Source organism: Panthera onca, chromosome B4 (genome assembly GCF_046562875.1).
Source record: "Panthera onca isolate mPanOnc1 chromosome B4, mPanOnc1 haplotype 2, whole genome shotgun sequence".
NCBI lineage: Eukaryota > Metazoa > Chordata > Mammalia > Carnivora > Felidae > Panthera > Panthera onca.
Window position 1 is genome coordinate 106973486 of NC_138345.1, and position 19034 is coordinate 106992519.

Below are 19034 nucleotides of genomic sequence, written 5' to 3' on the forward strand. Positions count from 1 at the left end.
TATGTAGTGATTTCTCTTTGTGGTTGTAGCCTGATTTTTTATGATTACTAGTGATATTGCACACTTTTTAATGTGTTTATTGCTTATTCTTATATGTTTTATTTGTGAAACATCTATTATTTTTTTGATAATTTATATTGTGTTTATATAATATTTACTTTTTATTTTTGAGTTGTTGAAGATCTTCGTATTTTCTAGATACCCATCCTTTGTAAGACACACATTTTGCAAATACTTTAAATATTTTTTTCCATGTCTGTGTCTTTTATATGCATTTCTTTAGTGACATCTTCTAATAAACAAGTTTTATTTGATGGGGTCTAATTTGTCATCTTATTCTTTTATAGTATGTTTTTAATATGCTAACAAAGCTTAGCCTACTTACCCACAGTTGTGAAGAATGTATCCCTTCTCTCTCTCTTTTTTTCTTTTTCTTTTTTTTTTTTTTTTTTGAGATTTATCGTCTGGTAAATATTTTGAGATTGTGTCTTGAACATTATGAATGAATGATACATGGTAGAAGTTTTGCTTTATATTCCTCCAAAGTTTTGTTTTGTTTTTTAACCAGGGACTTGATTTGACCATTAAAATTGCAAATTCTTGTTTCCCTTTTAGTGGAAGATAGACTAAATCTCAGATCAGTTCGTTTGGCCCTTTCTGGGCTGCTTGGAGTCTTTCCCATACAGACATACTAAAGGGTCATTTGAGATACTGGCACAGTTTGCACACAGAACTTCAGTTCCTCCTTCTGACTTTGCGCTTCCTAGGATTTCACCTCTAGCTTTCCAGCAAGTTTGGGCTGATCCCTGTCCTGTTCTTCAAGATAGCAAGACAAAGGATTTTCCATTAAAGTTCTAACTGACCACAGGTATAGTCTGGGACATGTCTTCAGGTGAAAGCTATAAAAATAAAAAATTTACTCAATTCCATTCTCTTTTTTCCAAGTGTCACTTCTTTTTCAGAATCGACTTACTTTTGTCCACTCTCCAACCACAGGTAGTTGTTTTATACTGGATTTGTGGTTATTATCTGTTTGGTCCAACTGGAACTACATCATCATAGCTGACATGGAACTCATGAATTCAGTTTTTACATACATTTATATGTAATTAGCTTTTTCCACCAATAAAACACATTGTGATACAGTGTGATTTTTTAAAATAAGATTGGTAATAATTTTATTCTGTTTCCATAAACCTAATAGGAAACACTAAATTAACAGAATATGAATGAGTAGTGGAAAGATGAGTTAATTTAGAAAAAAAAGAGGGGCGCCTGGGTGGCTCAGTCAATTGAGCTTCTGACTTCGGCTCAGGTCATGATCTCACGGTCTGTGGGTTCGAGCCCCGCGTCGGGCTCTGTGCTGACCGCTCAGAGCCTGGAACCTGTTTCGGATTCTGTGTCTCCCTCTCTCTGACCCTCCCCCATCCGTGCTCTGTCTCCCTCTGTCTCAAAAATAAAATAAACATTAAAAAAATCAAAAAAAAAAAAAAAAAAAAAAGAGATAATAAATACTTTTTTTATATTCTTTGATAAGTTTTGCCAATTGTGTGAAAACTCCCAAAACAAGAATATTCTTTGTTTTTTTTTATTCTCTTGGAACTGGAGATATTTCATATGCCTAATAGATAACTTTATGTTACTTTAAAAATTTCTCAGTTGTATGAAAGATTGTTTAAAGCCAATGCCTTAAGACAAGATACCAAATTTATCAAAATTTTTGAAATGTCTTCTTGTTTCTCTAATACTTCCTAATTTTTTAAAGTTTATTTGTTTATTTTGAGAGAGAGAGAGAGAGAGAGAGAGAGAGACAGAGGGGAAGAGAGAGAGGGAGAAAGAGAATCCCAAGCAGGTTCCACACTGTCAGTGCATAGCCCGATGCAGGGCTCGACTTCACGAACCATGAGATCATGACCTGAGCCAAAATCAAGAGCTGGCTACTTAACTGACTGAACCACCCAGGTGCCCCTGTTACTCTAACACTTTTGAATACTGAAGGATATCTTTAAGCCCTTTGTATACAAATGAATAACTTTTTGTAAATTTAACAGGGAAATAATAGAGTATTATAACAATAAAATCAATAAGTAATACAAAAGCCAGCTAATCTGCCATTATTAGTTACTTTTTATTGAATTACCGACACACAATATTATATTAGTTTCAGGTGTACAACACAGTGATTTGATATTTATATACATTATGAAATTATTGATCTTTTCTCTTAGCAATTTTGAAGTTTATAATATAGTATTGTGACTATAATCATTCTCCCGTTTATTGGATCTCAGAACTTACTCATCCTCTACTTGCAAGTGAGTGCTCTTTAACATCTGCCAATTACCTCACCGTTATCAATTTCATGGAGCCAGTGCCAAAACATTGGAATAAGTGTGAACCTATCAATCACATCTGTATAAATTTTACCAAAAATTGGCCAAATGTAGCTAAATAAGCATCTGAATGTTTTAACATATTATGTAATAGTTTTCTTGGATTAGTTTTTGCAGTAATCCCATCAAGCAGCCAGTATTTTTTGAGTACTCAGCTGTGAAGGCAAGAATATATACAAAGAAAGGGTTACTAAAAATTTTTAAAAGCTAAAATATGATAAATTAAAAAAAAAACAGCAAGAAAGGACAACCATAAGAAACAAAATCACAAATGGTTTCTTTTTTTTTTTTTTTTTTTTTTTTTTTAAGATTAAGACTGGCATTTGGAAAGAATTAGAACACAGGAAAGGAAGTTATCAGCTTAAAAGTTTAAAATGTAAAAATAATGAAATACAAATAAATGAAATCCAAATAAGAACCAGCTTTGCCAGAGTGAAATCAAATACCAATTACAAGGGGGAATTTGCGTATAACAAACCAACGGTCCATTGCAGGCCATGTGAATGTGAAGTCCAGTTGATACAAATACTTAATAAACAGATAACTATAGTGAAAATTGGAAAAAATAATTAAGACTAAATTGGGTAGAATATAGGTTTAAAAGATATCCACCAAATGAAATCAAGAGTAAATGGTCTATCACAAGTTGAAATAAATGGTTCTTGAAATATACCACTTCCAAAAAATACAAGCTGGAAGTTGACAGTGTAAAGATATACTCTCACTAGAGAGAGGAAAGAATACAATTTGACATTCATTTCTTTCCAAACTGCATCCTTATTATAACATATTTATTTTTCTGTCTCGTGTATATAACTTAAATAAAAAACAGACACTTGTTTGTTCTTTTTTTCTATAAGAACTTGTTTTTCACATATATTTGGTATGAAGTTATATTATACTGTAATTTTTCTTAAGCTAATGATGTTAAAGAAGACTTCATTCCCAATCCTAAGAGAATTGAATGAAATTTTTTCTTGAACTTGTAAAAATGAATAACCCTAATCAAATAATGAAAACAATAAAACAAAAAGTGTTCCATTTTGAAAGACCTATAGAGAGATTTGGTCTCTCTCTCTCTCTCTCTCTCTCTCTCTCTCTCTCTCTCACATACACACACACACACACACACACACACACACACACATACACACACAAATCTTGGCATTTATATGCTCCTAAAATTTCCGTCTAACTACTGACTACATTTGATTTATGGACCTGCCTTAGATTTCATTACCTAAAGTAGATAAACTATGTAATAAATGATTTAGTTTCATTCTTCAGTATGATTTTTAGATAAGAACAATATAGCAAAGAAAAACAATGTAGTAAAAATGTTCAAAAACAAAAATGAAAGTAATTGTATTTTCTCTAAATATTTATTTTCTTTCCTTCATAGTAACTGAAATATTATCACTATTATTGAAAATTAGAAAAAGTGTTTGCATTTAAATTAGTAACTAGACTAATTTATATTATTGCATATGCAGTAAATATACCTATCTATATCTATCTATATCTATATTTATAGCTATAGCTATATCTGTATCTATGTAAACACATACATATAGCATCTTATGCTGCTAAAGAGGGTGAGTTCTGAGGTCAGACATTTTGAGTTCAAATCCTGTCTCCAAATGCTTCTGCAAATTATTTAACTTTCTTATGTTGCAGCTTTTTACTTATATTGTAAGGATAATAATGTTATCTCATAGGCTTATTGTAAAGTTAGTGTGTGTAAAGGGATTACAGCAATGCTTCCTGTATTATTACTATTATAATAATTATTATAATTATTTGTATATAATACACAAGAAAATGGAATTGAAATTAAGAATTATTTTTTTTTTATTTTTTTATTTTTTTTATTTTTTAATATATGAAATTTACTGTCAAATTGGTTTCCATACAACACCCAGTGCTCATCCCAAAAGGTGCCCTCCTCAATACCCATCACCCACCCTCCCCTCCCTCCCACCCTGCCCTCCCTCCCACCCCCCATCAACCCTCAGTTTGTTCTCAGTTTTTAACAGTCTCTTATGCTTTGGCTCTCTCCCACTCTAACCTCTTTTTTTTTTTTTTTTTTTTTTTCCTTCCCCTCCCCCATGGGTTTCTGTTATGTTTCTCAGGATCCACATAAGAGTGAAACCATATGGTACCTGTCTTTCTCTGTATGGCTTATTTCACTTAGCATCACACTCTCCAGTTCCATCCATGTTGCTACAAAAGGCCATATTTCATTTTTTCTCATTGCCACGTAGTATTCCATTGTGTATATAAACCACAATTTCTTTATCCATTCATCAGTTGATGGACATTTAGGCTCTTTCCATAATTTGGCTATTGTTGAGAGTGCCGCTATAAACATTGGGGTACAGGTGCCCCTATGCATCAGTACTCCTGTACCCCTTGGATAAATTCCTAGCAGTGCTATTGCTGGGTCATAGGGTAGGTCTATTTTTAATTTTCTGAGGAACCTCCACACTGCTTTCCAGAGCGGCTGCACCAATTTGCATTCCCACCAACAGTGCAAGAGGGTTCCTGTTTCTCCACATCCTCTCCAGCATCTATGGTCTCCTGATTTCTTCATTTTGGCCACTCTGACTGGCGTGAGGTGATATCTGAGTGTGGTTTTGATTTGTATTTCCCTGATAAGGAGCGACGTTGAACATCTTTTCATGTGCCTGTTGGCCATCCGGATGTCTTCTTTAGAGAAGTGTCTATTCATGTTTTCTGCCCATTTCTTCACTGGGTTATTTGTTTTTCGGGTGTGGAGTTTGATGAGCTCTTTATAGATTTTGGATACTAGCCCTTTGTCCGATGTATCATTTGCAAATATCTTTTCCCATTCCGTTGGTTGCCTTTTAGTTTTGTTGGTTGTTTCCTTTGCTGTGCAGAAGCTTTTTATCTTCATAAGGTCCCAGTAATTCACTTTTGCTTTTAATTCCCTTGCCTTTGGGGATGTGCCGAGTAAGAGATTGCTACGGCTGAGGTCAGAGAGGTCTTTTCCTGCTTTCTCCTCTAAGGTTTTGATGGTTTCCTGTCTCACATTCAGGTCCTTTATCCATTTTGAGTTTATTTTTGTGAATGGTGTGAGAAAGTGGTCTAGTTTCAACCTTCTGCATGTTGCTGTCCAGTTCTCCCAGCACCATTTGTTAAAGAGACTGTCTTTTTTCCATTGGATGTTCTTTCCTGCTTTGTCAAAGATGAGTTGGCCATACGTTTGTGGGTCTAGTTCTGGGGTTTCTATTCTATTCCATTGGTCTATGTGTCTGTTTTTATGCCAATACCATGCTGTCTTGATGATGACAGCTTTGTAGTAGAGGCTAAAGTCTGGGATTGTGATGCCTCCTGCTTTGGTCTTCTTCTTCAAAATTACTTTGGCTATTCGGGGCCTTTTGTGGTTCCATATGAATTTTAGGATTGCTTGTTCTAGTTTCGAGAAGAATGCTGGTGCAATTTTGATTGGGATTGCATTGAATGTGTAGATAGCTTTGGGTAGTATTGACATTTTGACAATATTTATTCTTCCAATCCATGAGCAGGGAATGTCTTTCCATTTCTTTATATCTTCTTCAATTACCTGCATAAGCTTTCTATAGTTTTCAGCATACAGATCTTTTACATCTTTGGTTAGATTTATTCCTAGGTATTTTATGCTTCTTGGTGCAATTGTGAATGGGATCAGTTTCTTCATTTGTCTTTCTGTTGCTTCATTGTTAGTGTATAAGAATGCAACTGATTTCTGCACATTGATTTTATATCCTGCAACTTTGCTGAATTCATGTATCAGTTCTAGCAGACTTTTGGTGGAGTCTATCGGATTTTCCATGTATAATATCATGTCATCTGCAAAAAGCGAAAGCTTGACTTCTTTGCCAATTTTGATGCCTTTGATTTCCTTTTGTTGTCTGATTGCTGATGCTAGAACTTCCAGCACTATATTAAACAGCAGCGGTGACAGTGGGCATCCCTGTCGTGTTCCTGATCTCAGGGAAAAAGCTCTCAGTTTTTCCCCGTTGAGGATGATGTTAGCTGTGGGCTTTTCATAAATGGCCTTTATGATCTTTAAGTATGTTCCTTCTATCCCGACTTTCTCAAGGGTTTTTATTAAGAAAGGGTGCTGGATTTTGTCAAAGGCCTTTTCTGCATCGATTGACAGGATCATATGGTTCTTCTCTTTTTTTTTGTTAATGTGATGTATCACGTTGATCGATTTGCGAATGTTGAACCAGCCCTGCATCCCAGGAATGAATCCCACTTGATCATGGTGAATAATTCTTTTTATATGCTGTTGAATTCGATTTGCTAGTATCTTATTAAGAATTTTTGCATCCATATTCATCAGGGATATTGGCCTGTAGTTCTCTTTTTTTACTGGGTCTCTGTCTGGTTTAGGAATCAAAGTAATACTGGCTTCATAGAATGAGTCTGGAAGTTTTCCTTCCCTTTCTATTTCTTGGAATAGCTTGAGAAGGATAGGTATTATCTCTGCTTTAAATGTCTGGTAGAACTCCCCTGGGAAGCCATCTGGTCCTGGACTCTTATTTGTTGGGAGATTTTTGATAACCGATTCAATTTCTTCGCTGGTTATGGGTCTGTTCAAGCTTTCTATTTCCTCCTGATTGAGTTTTGGAAGAGTGTGGGTGTTTAGAAATTTGTCCATTTCTTCCAGGTTGTCCACTTTGCTGGCATATAATTTTTCATAGTATTCCCTGATAATTGTTTGTATCTCTGAGGGATTGGTTGTAATCATTCCATTTTCATTCATGATTTTATCTATTTGGGTCATCTCCCTTTTCTTTTTGAGAAGCCTGGCTAGAGGTTTGTCAATTTTGTTTATTTTTTCAAAAAACCAACTCTTGGTTTCGTTGATCTGCTCTACAGTTTTTTTAGATTCTATATTGTTTATTTCTGCTCTGATCTTTATTATTTCTCTTCTTCTGCTGGGTTTAGGCTGCCTTTGCTGTTCTGCTTCTATTTCCTTTAGGTGTGCTGTTAGATTTTGTATTTGGGATTTTTCTTGTTTCTTGAGATAGGCCTGGATTGCAATGTATTTTCCTCTCAGGACTGCCTTCGCTGCATCCCAAAGCGTTTGGATTGTTGTATTTTCATTTTCGTTTGTTTCCATGTATATTTTAATTTCTTCTCTAATTGCCTGGTTGACCCACTCATTCGTTAGTAGGGTGTTCTTTAACCTCCATGCTTTTGGAGGTTTTCCAGACTTTTTCCTGTGGTTGATTTCAAGCTTCTTAGCATTGTGGTCTGAAAGTATGCATGGTATAATTTCAATTCTTGTAAACTTATGAAGGGCTGTTTTGTGACCCAGTATATGATCTATCTTGGAGAATGTTCCATGTGCACTCGAGAAGAAAGTATATTCTGTTGCTTTGGGATGCAGAGTTCTAAATATATCTGTCAAGTCCATCTGATCCAATGTATCATTCAGGGCCCTTGTTTCTTTATTGACTGTGTGTCTAGATGATCTATCCATTTCTGTAAGTGGGGTGTTAAAGTCCCCTGCAATGACCACATTCTTATCAATAAGGTTGCTTATGTTTATGAGTAATTGTTTTATATATCTGGGGGCTCGGGTATTTGGCGCATAGACATTTATAATAGTTAGCTCTTCCTGGTGGATAGACCCTGTGATTATTATATAATGCCCTTCTTCATCTCTTGTTACAGCCTTTAATTTAAAGTCTAGTTTGTCTGATATAAGTATGGCTACTCCAGCTTTCTTTTGGCTTCCAGGAACATGATAGATAGTTCTCCATCCCCTCACTCTCAATCTAAAGGTGTCCTCAGATCTAAAATGAGTCTCTTGTAGACAGCAAATAGATGGGTCTTGTTTTTTTATCCATTCTGATACCCTATGTCTTTTAGTTGGCGCATTTAATCCATTTACATTCAGTGTTATTATAGAAAGATATGGGTTTAGAGTCATTGTGATGTCTGTATGTTTTATGCTTGTAGTGATGTCTCTGGTACTTTGTCTCACAGGATCCCCCTTAGGATCTCTTGTAGGGCTGGTTTCGTGGTGACAAATTCCTTCAGTTTTTGTTTGTTTGGGAAGACCTTTATCTCTCCTTCTATTCTAAATGACAGACTTGCTGGATAAAGGATTCTCGGCTGCATATTTTTTCTGTTTAGCACACTGTAGATATCGTGCCAAGCCTTTCTGGCCTGCCAAGTTTCAAAGGAGAGATCAGTCACGAGTCTTATAGGTGTCCCTTTATATGTGAGGGCACGTTTATCCCTTGCTGCTTTCAGAATTTTCTCTTTATCCTTGTATTTTGCCAGTTTCACTATGATATGTCGTGCAGAAGATCGATTCAAGTTACGTCTGAAGGGAGTTCTCTGTGCCTCTTGGATTTCAATGCCTTTTTCCTTCCCCAGTTCAGGGAAGTTCTCAGCTATAATTTGTTCAAGTACCCCTTCAGCACCTTTCCCTCTCTCTTCCTCCTCTGGGATACCAATTATGCATATATTATTTTTTTTTAGTGTATCACTTAGTTCTCTAATTTTCCCCTCATACTCCTGGATTTTTTTATCTCTCTTTCTTTCAGCTTCCTCTTTCTCCATAACTTTATCTTCTAGTTCACCTATTCTCTCCTCTGCCTCTTCAAGCCGAGCCATCGTGGATTCCATTTTGTTTTGCAATTCGTTTAAAGCGTTTTTCAACTCCTCGTGACTGTTCCTTAGTCCCTCGATCTTTGTGGCAAGAGATTCTCTGCTGTCCTGTATACTGTTTTCAAGCCCAGCGATTAATTTTATGACTATTATTCTAAATTCACTTTCTGTTATATTATTTAAATCCTTTTTGATCAGTTCATTAGCTGTTGTTATTTCCTGGAGATTCTTCTGAGGGGAATTCTTCCGTTTGGTCATTTTGGAGAGTCCCTGGCGTGGTGAGGACCTGCAGTGCACTTCCCCTGTGCTGTGGTGTATAACTGGAGTTAGTGGGCGGGGCCGCAGTCCGACCCGATGTCTGCCCCCAGCCCACTGCTGGGGCCACAGTCAGACTGGTGTGTGCCTTCTCTTCCCCTCTCCTAGGGGCGGGATTCACTGTGGGGTGGCGTGTCCCGTCTGGGCTACTTGCACACTGCCAGGCTTGTGTTGCTGGGGATCTGGCGTATTAGCTGGGGTGGGTAGGCAAGGTGCACGGGGGGTGGAGGGGCAGGCTTAGCTCGCTTCTCCTTAGGTGATCCACTTCAGGAGGAGCCCTGTGGCAGCGGGAGGGAGTCAGATCCGCTGCCGGAGGTTTGGCTCCGCAGAAGCACAGAGTTGGGTGTTTGCGCGGAGCGAGCAAGTTCCCTGGCAGGAACTGGTTCCCTTTGGGATTTTGGCTGGGGGATGGGCGGGGGAGATGGCGCTGGCGCCTTTGTTCCCCGCCAAGCTGAGCTCTGCCGTCCGGGGCTCAGCAGCTCTCCCTCCCTTTGTCCTCCAGCCTTCCCGCTTTCCGAGCAGAGCTGTTAACTTATGACCTCCCAGACGCTAAGTCGCGCTTGCTGTCGGAACACAGTCTGTCCGGCCCCTCCGCTTTTGCCAGCCAGACTCGGGGGCTCTGCTTGGCCGGCGAGCCGCCCCTCCGCCCCGGCTCCCTCCCGCCAGTCCGTGGAGCGCGCACCGCCTCGCCGCCCTTCCTACCCTCTTCCGTGGGCCTCTAGTCTGCGCTTGACTCCGGAGACTCCCTTCTGCTAATCCTCTGGCGGTTTTCTGGGTTCTTTAGGCAGGTGTAGGTGGAATCTAAGTGATCGGCAGGACGTGCTGTGAGCCCCGCGTCCTCCTACGCCGCCATCTTCCGGAACCCCTGAAATTAAGAATTATGAACATTATAAATTATTGAGTATTTACTTATCAACTTTTTCTGATTTTCCTATCAGCATGTGATCTTTGAAACCAAGAGTGAGAAGGATAAGACATGTGGAGGAATATCAGAATCAATGGAAGGTTTTTTGGTTTTTTTTGAAATACATTTTCCTGGAAGTCATATAAAGCCTACTGTATTAAAATTCAGAGTGGAGATGAAGAAGAGAGGAGAGGTAAGTTGGGTGTGTCCCCTTTTCCTCCCCAAACTTTGAGCGCCATTTTTCAACTCTATAGATTCCAAAATGACTCACTCAGACACTGCCTGACTTTAGTCATTGCAATCTTACTTTCCTGTTTCTCCACAGGTAATCCAGAAGAACAAGGTGTGGCATATTTTCTGTTATTCTCTCCTCTATAAAGGCAAAGAGAAGAGGAATTTAATAGCTTATTCCTCTCTGTGTCTTTTGCTTCATCAAAGTCTCACCTGAATTATAATATTTCAAAACCCTGTGACTCTTCATCTTTGATAATAACACTAAGCACATTTCCTTTACGTTACATTTCCTAGATCAAATGAATCACAGAAGTAGGCATTTGGGTTGCTAGCTTTAGATTTTAAAAAACAATTTTAAAAGATCAGTCAATCCATAATGACTATTGGTATGATCTTTTGTGCTTGCTCTGAGAAAGGGAAAGCAAAACATTTTAACAGCAAAAAAGTGGAAAACTTGAAAATCTATGACTAAAGATATGATTAAGAGTGGGCACATAGGCTGTCTTCTCAAAAATGTTATAAATAATATTCAAACATGATTTTCTGTTTTAAAAATAATTCACAATAAATTTGGGTTATCCTGCTTATAAGCAACTTGTGTAACTAACTGTAACTCTATATTGAATTTTATAGCAGGTTGCCTTTTCTATGCATTTAGAAGCCTTGTTAAATGGAATCTTTAACCTTAACCAGGAATTCAGAAATTAAATTTAATATCTACTCTGTGTACTGATAGACATGACTAAACAAAAACCCCCATATTTAGATGCAATTTATGATTTTCCTAACCTGTAGCAAATATATTATTGCCTCAAACTGACCATAAATAAAGTAGTGTTGGGCTCCTCTAATGCATATAAAGATCACTGATATGTTAGTTCCATTTGGTTCTCTGTTTATTTGGTGACTGTTTGGGTTCTGTTTATATGGTTATGTATGGATCCTTCACCCATGTATTCAAGAAAATAATTTGTAAGCCTATTATGTACCTGGCAAAACAAGGAAGAACAAAGTACAGTTTCCTGTACTCTGAATCACTGAGGGGAAAGCCTAAAAATCACTGGGAAGAAAGTCTAAACTTTTTTTTTTTTTAATTTTTTTAACGTTTATTTATTTTTTGAGACAGAGAGAGACAGAGCATGAATGGGGGAGGGCAGAGAGAGAGGGAGACACAGAATCCGAAACAGGGTCCAGGCTCCGAGCCATCAGCCCAGAGCCCAGATGCGGGGCTCGAACCCATGGACCGCGAGATCGTGACCTGAGCTGAAGTCAGACGCCTAACCGACTGAGCCACCCAGGCGCCCCAAGTCTGAACTTTTAAAAAAGGCTAGAAGGCAATTCTCAAAGTAGACTTACTTGAGGGTATGGTTTAGTTAGGAACCGGGAATTTCATGTTAAGATCTAATATAAGGAGAACCTCTCTAAGTCCAACGTTGTGAGGGAATTTTCTCCCCTGGTTTCTAGGGGTCTTTAGAAACAAGAGCATAGGAATCTCAACAGAATGAAGAGGGACAGAAGTAAATGTTTGTTTTGAATAGATTGAGGAGGTACATGGAACAAATTTTAGTGTTAATAAAGTACATTTACTGAGGAAAATCCATACATTTCATTTAGCCAGGCATTTAACAAATGGTTTTGAGTACCTGTAATGTTTGTAGAACATTCCTTCAAAGCTGAGGAAAAGATACCAATCAAGTAAACCCACAAATACACACACCGGCACAAGCTACAAAAGGAAAGTATGGTGGGTCATGTGAGAGTACATTAGGGGTTAATTGACTGAGGTTGGGGATTTAGGGAAGATATTCCCGAATAAACGATGACCAAGCTGAAAAGCAAACCATCATCAAGAATTAACTAGTAAGGAAAGATGGAAACTGAGAGTGGGAGAAGCAGGCTCAGCCCAAGAAAAGACTTTTAGCTCCAATGAAGATAAGCTCCAATGGCCTGATCTAACACCTGCCAGAGCCTGAGTTCTAATCTACCATGTTGGGCCCAAAGTTTACGGTCATTCCCCTTCACCTTGAAAAGTGAAAGGCTGGAAGAGACTATAGAAAACTAATATCTGGGGAGAAGCCATTCCTTGCAGAATTCTATATGGAGTCTTATTTTTTCCCCACTCAAAGCTATTAATGTGAGGTAAAAAGTCCCTTTGGGGTGGTATCAATAATGCAGGTAGCATACACTATGGAAATCTGGAAAAACAAGTGGATGTCCTGGTGTATGTAAGGGTAAGTACTGCCCAATCCCAAGGTACTGCCCGGTGGTTAATGTTTAGCTGCTGAATCTTGTATACCTGCTGGCAAAAATAAAAGGGAAAGCATGAAGCCTGACAGATTTTAGGATACCAGGTGACCAAAAAGTAAAGCATAGCTTATTAAATAGCAGAAGTAGAGTGCAGTGTGAGGCAATTAAAATAAAGCAAAGGCAATGCCATGTTCAAAGTAAAGAGGCCAAGCGAGCATATAGCAGCAGCAGGAGTAACGCAAGAATCTGTGATGGAAAGGGAGGGATTTTATGGATTAATTTAGCAAGCCCTTGGACTATGGCAATTAGATGCTAAAGAAATTGTGTTGAAATTTGAAAACAAGACAATATAAAAGCTCCAGCCTTAACTGTAATAGATTAATGTATTAATTAATCAGTTTACAAATACTGGTTGAGTTCCCACTCTCTTCTAGGTACTATTTAGATATTAGGGATTCAATGGTGAACCAAAATAGTCCTTGCCTTCTTTCTATTAGAGAAGATCAATAGAAACAAATAAATCGTTGGTATGGCAGATAAATGATAAGTGGAATGGGGAAAAACGGGAGGGGTGGGGGCCAGAAAATTCTGGGAGTGGATAGTTAAGCATGCTCTATTGGCAATGTGGCATTTAAACAGGGGGGTTGAAAGAGGGGAGGGGAAAGGTGACAAGGATTCTTAGAGAAGCACCTTCTCAGAAGAGGAGAAGAAACAGTCAAGATCTTGACTCCAGAGCTTTTCTAGTGAGTCCAGAGATTACATAGGTGGGCAACACTAGAAAATAATCCTAATTATTTATGTAGCGTTTACTAAATGCTAGGTACTGTTCTTAGTGATTTATAGAAATATACTCTGGTGACTCACTGCAACTTCACGACAATCTCATAAGGTATGTGTGTTATCATCACCTCTATTTTATAGATGAGAAATGGAAGAAAAGAGAAGTTTAGCAGTTTGTCCAAAGTCCCACAGTTACTGTGGGAACATTTCTGGGATGTGAATCCAAACATCCTTGGTCCATACTCGTCTCTAGTCTTTCTCATATAACATCTCAACTGTTCTGTGCCCTAAACACATCTTTTGATTCTGTCTTCTCTGCCTTCTTTTTCAATTTGAAGGGCCTTTGTGATTATACTGGGCCCACCTAGAAAATCCAGGAAAATCTCCCTATTTGAAAGTCAGCTGATTGGAAACCTTAATTCCACCTGCAACCTTATTTCCCCCTTGCCATGTAGCATCACTTCTTCATAAGTTCTTGGTGTTAGGACATCAAAGTTCTTGTAGGGGGCATTATTCTGCCTACCACAGGCTCCAAATCTGTATTCTCACCACTAATGACTCAACACTTACAAACATGGACAGAAGATAAATGGTTTCTGTTTGGGTCAGTCAGACTGTCTCATAGCCTGTACATAGTCCAGGATACTAGGATGATTGAAGCCAGACAAATCTGGGTATCTGAAATGCTTTGAGTCTAGTCATAAATTCAATAGGTACTGAGCTGAAATATAGGGGTGGGTTGCTACTCACAATGGATCTGGAATTTGAACCATAATGCAATTATTTAAAACATAATTTTATTCTTTCTATATCTCAAAAATATGCAAATATTCTTAATTTTTAAAAAAATCTGGTAGTATGCTCATCTTCCACTTCTTTTAGTCCTATTGGCATTGGTGTAAGTCATTTCTTGTAGCCTTTTCTCAGTCTTTTTCTCTGCATTCATTCATTTCTTTTCTACCTGAGAAGCTCCTAATGTTATTCCTGTCCATGATCTATGTTCTTCAAGAAATTTAACAGTAGAAAAATTAAGAGTCTTTATCTACAAACATCATTTCCCTCCTAAATTGAGACCATTTACCTTTTCCTAAACACATCCTATACTTTGTCTTATGTGTGACCTTTGCTCATAGTTCCCTCATCCTCTCCCCAGTTCTCCTGGTTCTACCCATCTTTCGGGCCTGCTTCTCCTCTGACCAGCTCTTACCAGCCCTTTGTTTTCCTTTATGATGCCACATACTGTATTTTGTCATAATTTATTGTTGCTATGTGTATCCATTTTTATGTATTCCTTACCATATTTTATATGTAGCAGGATATGGACTTCCAAATAATTTTAATTCAAAATTAATGTACCTTTAAAAAATATTTTTGTTGACTCTGTACTGTGGTTTTTGTTTTTCAGATATGTAAAAATTTCTCTTTATGATTTTCTAATACCCCATTACATCCCTGAAATTAAGTTCATAGAAAAAATAATGATTTACCTGTAAACAATTTAATGCATGAGTTTTGGCATTTGTGAAATAAAAACAAAAGAATTTTATAATAAAAATAAAAATGTATAATAAAGCACTGCTTTCTTTCCCTCTGTCAGTGATATTTAGGGTGGCAGGTCTACCGGAAGTGATATGAAGTGGTCAAAGAGTTGAGCCTTAGGCAGACTCATAACTACAGATGTTGACCTCTACTGTGCCTATTGTCTGAAATAGTATCATTGGAGTTATTATTATTTAGTTTATCTCCCACAGTATGAAATACTCTTGGGAGATTCCAAAACGGAATAGTGTATAATTTTCCCTTGATTTTTACAATAGTTCCATTTCCATAAAATTCAGTGTAAATTAAAATTATGCAAAAAAAAAATGCTTCGTGTTTCTATGTAACACACAAGGAAGTTCTAGTCTCAAGTAATAATAAGTAAGTTTTTCATCTGAAAATTTGACTACGTACATGTTTAAAAGGCATTATGACACAGTAAAAATCGGTTTTGTGTGACACTCTCCCCATGCCCTTCCCGGATGTCTAGCACTCTGGCGGAAGGCCTGGAAGGCCAGCAGTGCCAAATAACAGTGACAACAAGAAACCTACTCCACAAAACTTCAACTCCTGTTTGGCTCTCAGGAGTGAATATGACTTTTTGAAGACCTTATGTTAAAATTAACTTTACTTTGGGAGAGGTGCCCCAACAGCACCATCACCATCCAGAATTTGGTAAAAATATTCCTTAGTAATGGGAAGGTCTTTGAAGACTGATCCCTTCCTGTTCTCTAGGAACTAAATACTTAGACGGTAGTTTCATGGACCAGCAAGTCTATTTTGAAAGAGAAAGGGAGTATGCTCGTGGAGGGATAAAAAGAGTGTGAGACAGAACCCCAGCACAGCTTTCCAAACTGTGTTTCAGTAAAGAAGGAAAAGACATGGAGTCTCACTGCTGGGGAAGTGCTGACTGAATGGAGCATTCATTCATTCATTCATTCACTCATTAATAATTAAGAGGCCAGGTTTACTCTGACCTGCTATCCAAGTGATCCAAGGTAAAAGACATTCGATCTGCCTCACCCAGGCTGACCACGGAAGCTAACTAGTCTCCTAAACCACTCTCTCACTTGTTAGCTGCACAAGTGAGGCAGGCAAGCCAGGAGATTTTACTCTGATCTCTGGCTGGCTACCCTTGAGTACATTATTTCCATAATGTATCAGAATGCATGTCCACCTAAAAAGGGCTCCTGGATGTCTAACAGTGCAATTCTACTGGGGGGCAATTACCATATCTGCCTTTTTTTTTTAAGTTTATTTTCATTTATTTTGAGAAAGGGAGCTTGTGTGGGAGGGGCAGAGAGAGAGGGGGAGAGAGAGAATCCAAAGCAGGCTCTGCACTGTTAGCACAGAGACCCATGAGAGCCTTGACCTCAGTATCGGTCAGATCATGACCTGAACCAAAGCCACTTAACCGACTGAGCTACCCAGGCAACCCCCTCACCCCGTATCTGCCTCTAAGAAGACACTGCAAAATTGAGTACATTGAGACCCTGGAGGTGGGATGTAACCTCAGTCCTCTTTTCATAAGGATTGTAAACTCTTTGAAAACCAGATGATAATTTATCTTCATAATCCCATACCACCACAACCACCACAAAATCCTAACACACTGTGGCAAAGAGCAGATTCCAAATATATTTGTTTTTTATTTTATCATTTTAATTTTTTTACATTTATTTTTTAAATTGATTCTTTCCTGTCTCTTTTTGAATCGTTTATTCTCCCTTTGCCAAGAAAGGGTGCTATAGACTGTGATTTTACATCATTGTCTCTTCATAACATTCTAGGATCTTTCTCCATCCAAACTATTGATAGATTTTAAATTCATGTGCATGCAATATGTAGCTCATAATTAGTCAAACCAGCCAACACCAATTTGTGTGTGTGTGTGTGTGCGTGTGTGTGTGTGTGTGCATGTGCTACATTTTGAGCACAAAATAGGTATCTTAATAAATATTTGTTGAACTGGATTTAAATTAATTATAATCATTGCCTCCATGTTTTTTTTATTCTAAGTTTTTTTTCATATTTTGTATACCTAGGATTGTTGAAAATTTGTCCCTAAATGCCTTGTACAACATTGTGTACGTTGCAGGATTCAGTAAAAATTCTTGAGTGAATTAATAAATGAATGGCTGAATAAATGACTACCAAATTTAGACAAGAAGCTTAGCAAAGAAACTTGCATTTAGCTCTTGTCTTGTCAATTCTGAAATGATCATTTTGATTTTAACTATTACTGTAATTTTAGAACATGATACGATGGGGTTTTGAAGTTGAAATTTAAGCCTCTTTTTTTCTTATACATACTTGTTTTTGTAGTTGAATCAACAGGAACAATACATGCACATCTATCTTTGGATCTTTTGAACATAGTCTCCTGTGCCACAAATTGTGTAAATAAAACAACACAACTGGATGATCTAGGTCAGGAAACAACACACAGACACCAGTTTTAAATCTGGTTAACAAATCTGTGCATCAATGTCTCATGTATGCCATGTTAGTGTGGGCAATTTTTTCAGTTACTGGGTTGCTAAAGTGAAAACATATATCTCGTTGGATCAAAAGTAAACAACTATGAAATAGTGACTTCTTGATATACCACAAGTGTATTTAAATACAAAAACATGTGATTACTTTAGCCAGCTGTGTGAATTTGCCTTGAGCAAAGCCAGACTCTTTGCAATGCCTATTCCTCACAAGAAGAACTGTGGGTATACATCTTAGGGTCAAGAAATGGGATGGCAGAAGTGGAGGACTCTGAACACGTGGGTGTTTTTGGACAAGCAAACCAATTGGACACAATCAGACTCTAAACTTTGCTTGGGAAAAAGATGAGAGCATAAATGTTGGGAATGAATGTCTAACGGATTTGTTCACCCCTGCTCACTTGAATAAAAGAGCCCTATATCAGACATCAGCGCTGGACAATGTTTTTCTATCCAGAGAAATGTAAAACAGAAATTATTCATTACATTAAAGTAATGCAGACAAGTTAAAATAATATCTTTAAACTCCCCCTACCTATGTTTTTTAGAGTCAAGCAATATTTATTACCCATCTACTCTGTGCTAGGAGGTGTTATGCTTGTTTAGTACATAACTCTGAAAAATTGCCACTATCCTTAAAGAATTTATGTTCTAATAATAAACTTAAAAACAAAGAAAAATTAAATATGTGTATGTGGGGGAGGAGAGGGAGAGAGAAGGGATAAGGAATATAAAATAAAGAAATGTAACAGGTTACTACGGTAAAGAGTGATGAAGATAGAAGTTTGAAGGGGAATGCTTCTTTTACTGGAACAGATAGAGAAGGACGGTTTGAAGTGACAGCTAAATTTATATGCATTCATTCATTTATGAAACAACGTAGCATGGGATAGGCAGTTTTCCAGCAGCTGGACAATATCTGTGATCCCTGCCATCACTATCTTCTAGTGATGGTAGAGAAGAGGGGTGAGAACCAGGAAATGACCAGTAAACATAATCAATAAGTAATATGATAGAATGTGATATGTGCTATAGAAACATCATGTAAGTAAGGGGATTCAGAAGAGCTAGTAGAAAGTTGTCTTTTGAATAGGGTGGTCGGGGAGGCTTCTTGAGGAGACAATATTTGATCAAGTACTTGAAAGAGGTAAGAGATCTGCTGTGTTCAGGCTGAGGAAACAGCTAGTGCAAAATTTTGGGGTGGTATTGATTAGGGAAAAAATACTATGGAAGCCAGTATGACCAGATTTGGAGAAGGGCAGAGAATTGGGAGATGACTTCAGAGGTCTTTGCACTGTCTTCTTAATAATGAGGCTGTGACCATGTGTCAAATTGATTTTGCCTGCAAGTGCCTCTCTGGGAGGACAGAAGCTCCGAGAGTGGGAGGTGTCCCTGCTCAGAATAAAATTCCCCTTCCCTCTCGTGACCTCCCCAAAATTTTCACCCCAAATCCTCATCCATGCACCTCCCAACACACATATGTGCCTATGC